This window comes from Pantherophis guttatus, chromosome 1 (assembly GCF_059756535.1).
Source record: "Pantherophis guttatus breed Tessera chromosome 1, ASM5975653v1, whole genome shotgun sequence".
In the NCBI taxonomy this organism is placed as follows: Eukaryota; Metazoa; Chordata; class Lepidosauria; order Squamata; family Colubridae; genus Pantherophis; species Pantherophis guttatus.
Window position 1 is genome coordinate 301776476 of NC_142063.1, and position 14508 is coordinate 301790983.

At 39.7% G+C, this 14508-nt stretch overlaps 1 long non-coding RNA gene across 1 annotated transcript in view; it reads left to right on the forward strand.

The window, feature by feature from the left end:
• Window positions 1-14187, forward strand: part of LOC148116912 (uncharacterized) — a 31024-nt gene extending 16837 nt beyond the window's left edge. The window contains exon 3 of the long non-coding RNA XR_015733946.1: window positions 13983-14187. This is a non-coding gene — a long non-coding RNA (uncharacterized LOC148116912). The remainder of the gene's footprint in view (window positions 1-13982) is intronic.
• The last annotated feature ends 321 nt before the right edge of the window (window positions 14188-14508 follow it).

The window sequence follows — 14508 nt, forward strand, 5'->3', positions numbered from 1 at the left end:
ATGATCAGAGAGGCATTAAGATAATTCTGTCTCTTTCCAACTATTTGTATTAGTCTCAGGGGTGATAACGGTATATTTTTTATTTATTTATTTTGTCAAGCATGTATAAGATAACAGATATAACTATAAACATGATTATGAATACATGAAATGGATACAAATAAAAGGGGACATTAGGATGAGGATGATAGGCACATTGGTGCGCTTATGCACACCCCTTACAGACCTTTTAGGAATGGGGTCAACAGTAGACATTATAGTATATTATTATACTAGCTGTACCCAGCCACGCGTTGCTGTGGCTCAGTCTGGTGCTTCTGCTGGGCTAAAAGAAGTTCCAAAGTCTCCACGAACATTTGGTGGCCGTGGGCAACTCGACGTCACTCACTTTCATAAGTCACATGACAGCCCCCGAGCCACGCCTACTCAGCTGGTGATTAGGGCAGAGAACCGGTTGCTAAAAAACAATGGGAACCACAAAATCCTCCCTCTCTGTCTCCCCCTCTCTCTTTGTATCTCTCTATGTCTCTCTTTCTCCCCCGTTTGTATCTCCCTATGTCTCTCTCTCTCCCCTCCTCTGTATCTCTCTATGTGTCTCCTTCTCCCCCTCTCTCTGTATCTCTATGTCTCTGTCTCTCCCCTCTCTCTGTATCTCTCTCTGTCTCTCTCCCCCCTCTGTATTTCTCTCTGTCTCTCTCTCTCCCCCCCCTGTATCTCTCTATGTGTCTCTCTCTCCCCCTCTCTCTGTATTTCTCTTTGTCTCTCTCCCCCTGTATCTCTCTATGTCTCTCTCTCCCCCCTCTTTATCTCTCTATGTGTCTCTCTCTCCCCCTCTCTCTGTATCTCTATGTCTCTCTCCCCCCTCTCTCTGTATCTCTCTCTGTCTGTCTCCCCCTCCCGTCTCTCTGTATTTCTCTATGTCTCTCTCTCCCTCTCTCTCTGTTTATCTCTGTCTCTGGCCCAGCCTCTTCTGCATCCCCTGCCATCGCCCTTACCTTTTCAGGCCAGGCCTTCACAGCTCCCCGCACCACAGCAGAAACTCGGGGGCCCCCTCCATCCTCCCTACACAGATGTTCTCTGGGGGCTCGACGGGGAGACGCATAGTAGGGCAGGGAAGGGAAGGGAAGGGAGGGAGGGAGGGAGGGGATGCGGTGGGGGTTCGAGGCTGGTTTGGGGCTTCCCACCTGAAGGAAGAAAGCGGCAAAGCCGGGAGTCATGCATACCCCACTGGACCCCTGCTGCGCAGTTCTCCTCCCCCGCCTGCCAAGGGCAGGGGAATGATTAAATCCTCCGCTCTTCCAGGCGAAATGAAGGAGGGCCGGCCATCCTCCCTCCTGCCTGTTTCCGCCCCCCAAACCCTCCCCGGAGCCCCTTTTCTGCCAGGCCGAAATTTTTGTGTAGGCTCCATGAACTGCCAAAGCATCCACCTGGGAATCAAAGGCAGCACTGGTCAAAGGCAACCTCGAGGCTCCAGTTGCTTCCATCTCCCGCTCACCGACCAGATTCACATAGCTCCAGTTAGAGGCTGGTCTTTCTGACCTCGGGGCCCTTGGTAGCGCTGGGCCAGGAGCGATTCGGGCCAGGCAAGAGATGGAGGGTTCCTGCTCAGCAGACCCAGGCAGCCTCGTTGCCAGGTGTTCTTTGGACGAAGCCGAGAACACCAGCCTGAAGATTGCTCCTGGAAGCACGAAGCTGAGAACACCAGCCTGAAGATGACGAATGAGACTTCGTCGAAACGTCGCCAAGACACTTCCAATTTTATGTGGGAGAAGACCCGAATAACCAAAGACCTATTCACCGACCAGATTCTCCAGTTGCTTCCATCTCCCGCTCACCGACCAGATTCACCGACCTCACCGACCAGATTCACATAGCTCCAGTTAGAGGCTGGTCTTTCTGACCTCGGGGCCCTTGGTAGCGCTGGGCCAGGAGCGATTCGGGCCAGGCAAGAGATGGAGGGTTCCCGCTCAGCAGACCCAGGCAGCCTCGTTGCCAGAAGACCCGAATAACCAAAGACCTACATACAAACACCCGCGAAAACCTGAGAAAACAAATATATATATATATATATATATATATATATATTTGTTTTCTCAGGTTTTCGCGGGTGTTTGTATGTAGGTCTTTGGTTATTCGGGTCTTCTCCCACGTAAAATTGGAAGTGTCATTATATATATATAATGCAAGTCTTGGTGTATTCGGGTCTTGAATATGCTTCCAACACACTGAAATGTGTTTTTTTCAACTTTGATTGATCTCTGTCTTTTTTTTTTTTATGGACAAGGGGGCTAGTGAGCAACTCACTTTGAGAGGTCCAAAGGCAGTCTGGCTAACAAAAAAGCTGAAAACTGGTGTTGTGTTTTGCAATATACAGATTGTCTGCAGGGAAGTGTTGTGTTTGTGTGTCTGTGTCTGTGTCTGTGTCTGTGTCTGTGAAAAGAGTCAAGCTGGCAACCACCAGCATACAATAAATGTCCTGCTTTTTTAATGTGCATCATTTAAAGATATAAAAAAGAAATGGATCACAAGATTATGGTGGCCATCTTGACTTTTTTACCCCTTACAGACACACACTCCAGAATCCCCTGGCATCATGCCAAATTGCCCCTTTTTAAAATTAAAAGAATCTAAATATTAAAGTCAGGTGGGCACCACCATGAAGTTTAACCATTCCCTAAATCAGCCTATCTTGTAAGGAGAACTAAGATGCTGACTTGTAAATAGCAATAGCACTTAGACTTATATACCCCTTCACAGGCCTTTTACAACCCGCTCTAAGTGCTAACAGAGTCTGCATATTTCCCTCAGCAATCTGGGTCCTCATTTTACCAACCTCGGAAAGATGGAAGGCTGAGTCAACCTTGAGCCTGGTCAGAATTAAACTCTTGGAGTGAGCAGTGAGTTAGCCCTGCAGTACTACATTCTAACTACTGCACCACAATGGTGCAATACTATATAAACTGATCTATGGGGCTTTTTGCTATCAATAAACTGTTATTATAGCAACAGCGATGATCTATCTATTTGACAGTAATAAATTTCTTGTAGAATAACTACTGGCCATATAAATCTTCAGAAAGCAGCAAGTGGTTACTAAGCACTTGGTATCAAGCTTCTGGGAATATTCTGGTTACACCCATCTTGAGAGAAGCTTGAGGATTTGTAGAGTTGCGTTGCTTCAGAGAAATGCAGTATCGGTGGTATTCTTAAAGACATTTGGCTTGCTTAATAATAGGACTAACTTTTCCATAGATGCCTAGGTATTGAGTTCATCACTCAGCAGAATGGCATGGACCATTTTAGGAGGTTCCTAATAATTCCAACTAATAATTCCCACTTTTTAAGCAGGATTGGCCCTGTCTTTAATTCCACCTTCCAACCCTCACAAACAATAAACTTCCTGCATATTACAACATTTATATGTAAAAAAAAATCTCTACTTTGCACTTTCTTTTCCAAAATTGTAGGAAAAGAGTTTCTTAATTTCTATTTAAATATATTCTGCTTGTACTATTTGAGCTCATATGAAAACTGAAACAATACTCTCACATTGATTTCTTCCTTTTACAAAGTATTTTACAATGCAGTTTATAAAGTTAAAAAAAGAACTTTCCTAAATTGTGCATGTAAAAAAAAAAATCACATGCAAAAAGGCATAAATCAGGAAAAAATATGCACAACACCAAACATGCTGTGTACAAGATTAGGGCCAAAAGAGCAGACATATAAAACTTTCAGAAGAATACTGCTTTCACATTTGTGCAGAAACACTGAGCCTCCAGCATTCTTTGTGGGGTGTAGGGTTCCAGCATTCTCGCAAACAGAGGAAGTACATTAGGAACCCTCATATTGTGCATCTGATTTTCTGAGTCACCCTTCATTCTGACATCTCAAAGACATGCCTCCAGGCTATATTAAAGTACTATGGGCAAAACTCCATTTTAAGTTTTGAATGCATTGATTTAGACTATTTTTTGTTTGCTTGTTTGTTCCATTCATATCATTTCTGAAGCATTTTACTGATTAGTACAATATAAATCCTCAGAAACTGTGGCTTCTCCATCTCTGGAGCTTTTTAAGAAGAGGCTGGACCAATATCTTTCAAGAATAATGTAATTGGTTTTCTCGCATATTGCAAAAAATGGGGTGGATAAATTTGTGATATTCTTCAGATTCATATCGATATGACTCTATGAAATGCTTAAAAAAATATCTGGGTTATACGTAGACCCCAGTGAAAACTTTACTGAGAAGTTCTAATCTTATCAAAATCCTTCTCTTTCCCTCAGCATTTTTTCCTCCTCACACTTTAATATTATTTTTATTATTTATTATTATTTCCTGTGCAGAATTTGTATCCTGCCCTTTTAAAAAAAGTTGAAGTGATTCACCATAAAACTGACCTATCTGTATGATAAATTCAATAAGATGTATAAATATGAAACAACAACATTTATTACTACTAGTGAATGGAAATCAACAAAGCATCTAGTAAATGTCAGGAAAAAAGAACTGAGAACACTCACTGAGTTCAAAGAACTGAAAACTTTATTATTGCTACCTATACACAATAATCTGGTCAACTAACAATCAATGTCAAATTGGTGCTAGATAAGGGTCAGTGGAATTCACGGGCGCTGGACTTTGGTCTCTGGTGGGAGTTCCAAGATTCCAAATGATGATACATTTAACTCTGCCATCCAGCTTAGCCTTCCCATCTCCTAAACACTTCAAATAGAAACCCATCTCACCTATATGGAAAGCTTATTCTGTATGAAACATGGAAAACACTGCTACAAAATGAGTGTCAGCTAGCTGTAATGTACTTCTGTCTAGCATTCAAGCACTATGTCTACATGGAAAATGTTGAATGTCAACTGATAGTAATGGAAATATTTTTCTTTTCTGAGCTGCTCTTCCCAAACAAAATCAGGCCTTGGTTACGAGAAATGCTTCTCTGTGATCCTTTGTTGTACAGAGTTGCTTCTGAGATGGAAAACTTTTGAAAATATTATTCCTTGGACTGAAAATTAATAAGCAAAAAGGAAGAAATGTCCTATGACATTTTTTTAAAGTACATGCAACGGTGCCACGGTGGCACAGTGGTTAGAGTGCAGTACTGCAGGCTACTTCTGCTGACTGCCGGCTGCCTGCAATTTGGCAGTTCAAAATCTCACCAGGCTTAAGGTTGACTCAGCCTTCCATCCTTCCAAGGTGGGTAAAATGAGGACCCAGATTGTTGGAGGCAATATGCTGACTCTATAAACTGCTTAGAGAAGGCTGTAAAGCACTGTAAAGCGGTATATAAGTCTAAGTGCTATTGCTATTACCAATTAATGGAGAATTTGGTTTTCTGAATCTGGAGCTATAACATCAAGCTTACCTACTATCAAGTATTAAATACTGGAAGCCCACAATTCTTGTTAATTTTCTGATTTGGGCAACTTTGGAATACACATATATAGTACTATTGGATGGATGGACCAACCTATAGCATAAGTGTCTAAATGCAATAGTTGTATCTCTAGAAACAATTATATCAGTTAAAAAACTATAGAATGTAATAGCTAAAAACAACTATTCCTTTTCTCATGTCAAATTGACTTTATCAGAAAATCCAATATTAAAAATGGAGGAAAAGATTGTAAATATGGAAAAACTGGATGACAGTGGGGTATTGATTTTGACCCAATTGATAAATGATGAAAATGAATAACATATGTTGTGCTTTCAGATATAATTATGAGATGTAACTCAGTGGCAATATTTACAACTACAACATCTGTTAACATTTGTTATTTGTTATCAATAAATGTTAAGAGATGAGAGGAATAAAGAATTAGAGGTTTTTATATTGTCTAGACCAGTGATGGCTAACCTTTTTGCCATCATATGCCAAAAGTGGGGGGAGCAGGGGGGGTGTCGCGCGCATGCGTGCCCACACCCATAATTCTATGCACCCCACCCCCCGCGCATGTGTGCGCGACCCGCCACGCTCCCTCCGCTTTGGCACGCGATGGCACGGTGGGCCTGGTAGGCCCATTTTTCGCCCTCCCCAGGCTCCAGAGCCTTTCTAGGAGGAGGGCAAAAACAGCCTTCCCCACCCCATCCCGGATGCCCTCCAGAGGCAGGAAACAGTTGGTTTCCCTACTTCTGGTGGGCCCAGAAGGGGCGAAATCAGCTGGCCGGTGCCCGCATGCGCGCCAGATCTGAGCTTGCATGCCCACCGATATGGCTCCGTATGCCACCTTTGGCATGCGTGCCATAGGTTCACCGTCATGGGTCTAGACAATAGGACAATGTTTTAACAAAAGTGTTAATGGATTTTAACCTACCACTTATACAACAAAAAATAATATTTGGAATTTAGACTCCATATAGAAAAGAATTGTCTAGCAGAGCATTTTGTTGGAGATGTAATAAGGACAATGTTTTTTTAAAAACCCATGTTTTTACAGCGATGCATACTAAATTTGAGAGAAAATAGTGGACTGCATAAATGTGACAAAAGATACAATTTTCAGAGGATAAAATTCCCTTGAATTCCATATCTAGTACATGGAACTTGACAAGTGGACAACATACATGTATTCTCCATGCCCTTGTTATATCTAAAAGACGGATATTGCAACATTGGAACAATAATTGTATGGCCCCATTTACTCAGTGGATTGAAGACCTAATTACAGTTTCTACCCATGAGTGGATAACCTAACCTGTAGATGTAGTGTTTGCATAGAAAATGAAATATGGGGCTCGTTTATATAATGTACTTTCTGCTCTACAAAATGGTAGAGCCAACTACATTATGCATGTGAGACATCTGTAAAAAATCTGCACTCATTCAATTTGAAGAGCCATGCATGGAATACTTAACTAGGGCCATTATTGTGCTAATGAAATATTTATATATTGTACCACAACGCTGCCGTTCTATTTTTTCTTCCCCATGTGCTGAAAGCCTGCTCCAAATCTGCTGTCAGCCCCATTAATTACAGCTTCACATCACAAGTCAAATAAAAGTCTTTTTTTTTTTTTTTTGAAAATCCCAGCTCAAATGGGGAAATATATATTTCCCCTCTCTCTTCATTGCACTTGAGAATTTTCTTCAAAGTAGCAGCACAACAGATAATACATTTCTTGGCTAATTTATCCTGAAGGTTCTGGCTTTTGGATTCTTCATAGTGCTTTGGAACTATGTCTGCCTCTTAAGAAAAAATGGGAAATAGTGCCAAGATGAAGCACTGAGAATTAGGAAAGGTTTGCCAGTTCACAAATTAGAAACAGTATCTGGGCTTGGGATTTGGAAGGTGTTTAAGGACAGGAAAGGAAATGCTGAGTTTTCTCTCTGCTCCAGCTGTCAGGTTGGAGTTAGCTGGTAAAATATTGCCATCTAGTGATGCCCTTTCAGTATGACATCAAGTGAACTGGTGAGAAATGTAGGATTTTTAGATGGATTTGTCCATTTTAGGCTTCTCGGACGTTTAAATAAAGTTAAGGTAAACTAAGTTGAAGTATACCAACTTTCTGCTCAGTAACCTTTTGAACATTAGGAAGATTTCAGAATTTTGGTTTGAAATTAAAACAGTGATTGAAGATGATGTGCCATCGAGTTGATATCAATTCTTACAGACCATACAGATAGATTTTCTCCATGACTATCTGTCCCCAAACTTCTCCTTCAAGTCTTCCAATGCTGGACCCATTGCTGCTGCAATTGACTCTGTACACTTTGTTGCTGGTGATCCTGTTTTTTTTTCTTTTTCCAGCATTATAGGTTACTTCTGAAAGTTAGATCTTTACATAATAGATCTGAAGTTTGATAATTTGGGTCTCAAGTGAGAATTCTGGATAGATTTGTTTGCTTTCTTGGCTACCTGTTGTTGTTGTTGTTGTTAGTCACAAAGTCATGTCGGACCCATTGCGACCCCATGGATAATGTTCCTCCAGGCCTTCCTGTCCTCTATCATCCCCCGGAGTCCATTTAAGCTCACGCCAACTGCTTCAGTGACTCCATCCAGCCACCTCATTTTCTGTCATTCCATTCTTCTTTTGCCCCCAATCGTTCCCAGCATTACACTCTTCTCCAGTGAGTCCTTCCTTCTCATTAGGTGATCAAAGTATTTGAGTTTCATCTTCAGGATCTGGCCTTCTAAAGAGCAATCAGGGTTGACTTCCTCTAGGTCTGATCGGTTTGATTGCCTTGCAGTCCAAGGGACTCACAGGAGTTTTCTCCAGCACCATAGTTCAAAGGCCTCAATTCTTTGGCGCTCAGCCTTCCTTATGGTCCAACTTTCACAGCCATACATTGCAACTGGGAAAATCATAGCCTTGGCTATACGCACTTTTGTTGGCAGGGTGATGTCTCTGCTTTGTTTGTTTGGGTGTTGTTGGTTTTTTTTTTTTTTGTTTTGTTTTGGCTACCTGTGATAGTCCCTAAAGACTTTTCTAACACGTACAAAAACGTTGATACTATTACTATCCTGCTTCTTCAAAGTCTCTACTCAAACTGTTCACATCAAAATATTTGTACATTTGTAGTAAATACATGGTGAGAAAGAGGGTCAGTTTCTGGGAAAGTCCAGGAAGTTAAGCCTCATGGCTGATGAAGAAGACTTTGAAAAGGATGAGATATTTTGGTATCCAATTTATGATAACCATTTTTTTTTGTTTTGCAATCTGCAAAAAATCCCAGAGCAACATATATGGAAAATATAGCAAAAATAACAACATCCTCAGCTGCTTCAGAGCATCTTTCTTTTGAGGGAGAAATCTCTATCAACAAGACAAAATTTTCCAGCTATGATTTAGACAACATAAAATAGAGAGGAATTATACTTTTTAAATCCTCACTGATTTTCAGACTTAAATCTTCCTGCATAATTTTGTGATTTTTATGTAAATCAAAATGTGTTTGTTTTTATAAGCCATATTCTTTTATCAATATGTTTAATTAAGAATTACATATGTGGCACAGACTAGAAAAGGAGATTTATCCTATCCCAGATATGTCATGGCATATACAACAAGGCAAAGGGACAAAAATCACCCATTGGTACCATTTCTGCCATCCGTTCTTCTTTTCTACAGCTATAATATTTTCTTGTTTTCAGCCCAGGATCAATTCTGGGAAACCTCCAAAATTACTTCAACCGTAGGCAATGTTTTTGCTATATGGAGCAGAGCTAAAATTATTTTTCTTTTTTCCCCAATGAAACATTTCCAATTTAATCCAGTCAGTTTGCTTACTGTGGTACATTTTGAGTGGAGCTATGAATAAAGATTATTTAATTATCTATTAAGAGGTCAGAACCCAAGACATCTAAAATGGACTGACTGCCAAGGTGTTTCAAGATCAGCTTAAAAAGCTGATACAGTTAAATCACAAATGCAGTGCATGTTAAAAAGGTTCTGTTTTTATGCTCTGTTATCTGGTCACAGTCACCATCTTGTTATATTTTAACTAGCACACACCCACACACCCCCTGTTGCCTTAGATAGTCTTATGGGTTTAAGTCCTACATAAACTATAACAGAAATAATTTTTGACAGCACATTATTTTCAGGTTTGTTCTAGAATGTTTTCAGTTATAAAGAAAACAAAAAAGTGAGCTTAAATTTTCTTTTCTGAAAAATTTACCATTCTTCCAGGATGTATATTTATATATATTATGCATAAATAGTGATTTGATTTTTGATGAAAGAATGCAGTGTTCTAACTAGATCTACTATTTATTTTTTTTTGGTCTTTTAATGACCCTGTAATCCTTTGCATCCGGGTGGAATCGGGACAACTGAATGGAGCTGAGTGTTTACTGGCCGGATGCCCTTTCTGTCGCCAATGCAGAGTTCACAGCAGATATTTATTCATTGTGCTCAAAGAGGAGAAATATCTACCGCTACCTAGGATCAAACTCACAGCCTCCTGTTTGTGAGGCAAGAGCTCCACCTCTAGGCCACTGCACCACACTTAACTAGATCTACTATGATCTAGTTAATTTAAAAAGTGTATATCTAACTGCAAATTATGTTTTTCCAAACAGTATTTCTTTTTGTGTGTTCCATCATAATTTGTAATAATTTGAGGAAAGATTATCCAAAGCCAAATCAAATTAAGAAAAGTCATAAATGCAAAGATTCTTATTAAAAATGTGCAATTAGTACTATTACCACCATAACTATTACTGCTACTAGCAGCAGCAGAGTAGGATATGAGCAGCTATATAAATCAATCAAGTGAATAAATATTCTGGTAAATATTTGCTAGTATAGTTTCCAGTTTAATCCCATTTGTCCCCTTGTAATAATAGACTTGCGGAGTAGACAGATCTGAGATTCTAGCTGTTAATAAAGATCACTCTTTCACATAAACTCTGTGCATATAGTATATGGAAAGATTGATCCATATTTCAATATTCCAAGATCTGTGAGTTTGCTTAGAAGAAAAAGGACATCCTAAGATATCAGCTGTAAGTAATTTTTAAAGTACCTCTTAAATACTTGTGTACTCATGTGTTAACAATGGTAAAAATCAATAGCATGTTAGAGGAAATTGTGGTCTTCCAGATGTTTTTTGAACTATGGATCCCAACTCCTTTTACTGGTTGAGACCGATGGGAATTGGAATCCAAGAACATCTGAAAAGCCACATGTTCCCCACCCTATTCCATAATTAGGCACAAGAAATCAGGAAATCCCCCTCCTGAGAATCAGTGGCACATCCAAATTTGAAATATTGTTTAAATGGAGAAGTTAATCCATCAAATATAGATGGCTAGCAGATGCTCAGAAGGAATGCAGCTCTTGATTTATGGCTCCCTGGTCCTAGCAGACAGAACATTCTAGACTTCCGCAACAGAGATTCTTTTTTTATATTAGGTGATACTTAAATCTGTGGTTGGAAATTCAAAGAAGTGGGAGAGAGAATCGCTATCTTTTCTTCACCTGATTCTGATGGGAGCTATTTTAACACCACGCATACTGTAAATAATCTTCTTTAAATGTATGTTGGAGCATAATTTTAAAGTCTAATGCAAATAAAATAAAAGCAACAATAAAAAGAACTGATTCATCATTAAGAATATTTAACGGAAAGAGATAATTTGCAACCCAGGTATTTAAGTGGTACATGGGATTTGCAATTGCTACTGAGAAAAAAGCTCACTCATTCAAGATGTTTCTATCTCTACTGTTGGCAGGGAGCCACATTTTCAATTTGCATGCTGCTGAACTGCATCCAAACAAACTTTCATGCAAGATGTTACAAATATAGTGCGCATGCCAAAATAATTGTTTCTCATAATAAGTATCAGATTGGCCAACAGAACAAATAACCTCCTTCTAAAAATATTCTATGCCCTATTACATTCCTTAGATTATCAAAATAATAATAAAAAAAGATTAAGCTCTGCCAAATTTTTCAGGGTTTCCTGCTGCGGGATATATAGATGTTACTGTGGCACGCAGTAATTAAATCTAAGCAAAGTTTAAGGTTCTATGAAATTATCCGTATTAGTAAAAGGGGCAGTTTCAAAGCACTACAGTATTTGATATTTGGTGTAACAAATATCCTTCCAAAACAAAAGGATTAATAGGAATTCTTAGTAGGATTACTCTAAGTGAAGAGACAGAAAACAGAATCACAGAATTGGAAGAGACCTTAGAGGTCTTCTAGTCTAACCCCCTGCTTAGGCAGGAAGCCCTATACCATTTCAGACAAATGGTTGTCCAATCTCTTCTTAAAAACTTCCAGTGTTGAAATATTCACAACTTCTGGAGTCAAGTTGTTCCACTCATTAATTGTTCTAACTATCAGGAAATTTCTCCTTAGTTCTAGGTTGCTTCTCTCCTTGCTGAGTTTCCATCCATTGCTTCTTGTCCTGCCTTCAGGTGCTTTGGAGAATAGTTTGACCCCCTCTTCTTTGTGATGATTCCTGAGATCAGGAGTGAAATGCTCCCGGTTCGGACCGGATCGCCCAATCCAGTAGCGATGCAGTGGGTGGTTCAGAGAACCGGTAGGAAAAATCCCTGCCCCCCCCCACCATGCCCAGCTGAGCCGCACGATCATCAGAGTTTTGTTTTTTTTTTTACTTTTCAAAGCATTTTTTCTACAACCTCTTCCGACGAAAAAATACTTTTAAAAGTAAAAAATAACCAGCCTCTGATGATCGTGCGGCTCAGCTGGGATCATCAGAGGCTTTTCAAAGCATTTTTTTCTGCAACCTCTTGGCGGAAGAGGTGGTAAAAAAAATGCTTTGAAAAGTCTCTGACAATCCCAGCTGAGTTGCCTGATCGGCAGAGGCTTTTCAAAGCATTAGAAAAAATGCTTTGAAAAGTAAAAAAAAAAAAAAGTTGGCCACACCCACCCAGTCACATTGCCCACCACCACCAAGCCATGCCCACAGACCGGTAGTAACAAATTTTTCATTTCACCCCTGCCTGAGAAATTGGAACACTGCTATCATTTCAACCCTTGTCCTTCTTTTTATTAAACTAGACATACCCAATTCCAGCAACCATTCTTTATGTTTTAGCTTTCAGGCCCCTAATCATCTTTGTTGCTCTTCTCTGCAGTCTTTCTAGACTAGCAGGGAGATTCAATTCTGGGAAGGGGTTAGTCGAGATATCTCTGCTTTATGCCATAAAAGTCTGTAAAGGAAATAACCATCACTTGGAATTGAGCCTGCAACTTTACAGGCAGCCAATGCATTCACTCTGAAATTAAGATTATTTGAGACTGGCAGGGGTGGCCCGCCTGTAGCCTACCTACCACAAAATGATAGAAGGAGAGAAAATTGTTTAGTATGTGATTGCACTTGATCATAAGAACTGTATTAAATATCATATTAAGTACAATATATCTAATTTTAGTTTAAATGTAAATATGAACAGTAAAAACAGTTGACTCAGCTTTTATGCGATGCTCCAGCCACAGTATTTAGGGGAAGAGCTCTTGGTATGATATTAAAAGCCAGTTTTGAGGGCCTAAGCAAAGGGAGAAAAGAAATAGAAGACCTGATTGGCCTAACTCAGGTTTTGGCTTAAAAATGGTAATGCTAAACGCTTCTCTTGGGCAGCAAAATAAACAAACGTATCACAATTGATTTCTTACTGGAAAACAATCCCCTTTGGGTTACGAGTTCTTAATTGCATTCATGCAAAGGGCTTATCTTACAAACATACAAGCTTGGTTAGTACACTTTTTCACCGTTGTTGTATATTAGCCACAAAAGCACAGTATGAGCAACATTAAAAACTTTAGCATTCATTGGAAACGTCTCCCAGCTACCCCTGAAAGCACTATTATGAATTACTCCTCACCATTTCTCACACTGTCAACATATTTCTTTTAAAAAATATGTACCAGTAACAGAATAACAGTTGGAAGCAGTGATGAAATCCAAATTTTTTTACTACTGGTTCTGTGGGCATGGCTTGGTGGGTGTGGTGTGGCTTGGTGGGCGTGGCTTGGTGGGCGTGGCAGGGGATATGGCAAAATCCCCATTCCCACCCCACTCTGGGGCCAGCCAGAAGCGGTATTTGGCGGTTCTCCAAACTGCTCAAAATTTTCGCTACTGATTCTCCAGAACCTGTCAGAACCTGCTGGATTTTACTCCTGGTTGGAAGGGACCTTGAAGGTCTTCTAGTCCAACTGCCTGCTCAAGCAGGAGACCCTATACTATTTCAGATAAGTGGTTGTCCAATCTCTTCTTAAAAACCTCCAGTGTTGGAGCATTCACAACTTCTGGAGGCAAGTTGTTCTGCTGATTAATTGTTCTAATTTATAAGAAATTTCTCCTTAGTTCAGGAAATATATATCAAAAAGCTTTAGCTACAATAATAAAAGATAATGCAAACTAAAAAGAGAAAGTGCATGAAACTAAAAAAGAAAGCAAAAAGAGAAAGAGAAAAGAAATTAAGAAATTAATATCCCATCCTCATCACAAGAAATATAAACAGTTTTACTATCTTTTCTGTCACAGTATGAAGAGTTAATAGCTGTAAGCTGATGACAAGTTGTAAGCGGAGGCAACCGGAAGTTGATGCAATGGAATGAGGCAGCAGAGTTACTGCCATTTTAAGAAGCTGGGTAAGAAGCTGCCTATATAAGGGAAGCCATTAGAGGGTGTTTCCTTCTCCTCATGCATTGTACTCATATTCTCTCATCATGTTTCTTATTGCTCTCCGTGTATCAGTAGTTAAATGGTTAAATACCTTATACCTTATAACCATGTATAAGACTGTAAATATTTAGCTGTAGATAAAACCACTGTTATTTATCTAAAGGCTCTGTGTGCTGTGTTTTGCTCCTGGGTTTATCTTATAATACTAGTTACGCTGCCTAAACTCTGACATCTTCATCTTCATCCCATAACTCAAATCTTCACTATAAGCAAGTCCAATAAACAGCATCTTTTCCAATCCAGGTGCCATCAAAAAGTCTAAACAGAGCCCTAAAATAATCACATAAAACATATCATTTCATAGCTCAGCTCTTAATTGTAACCA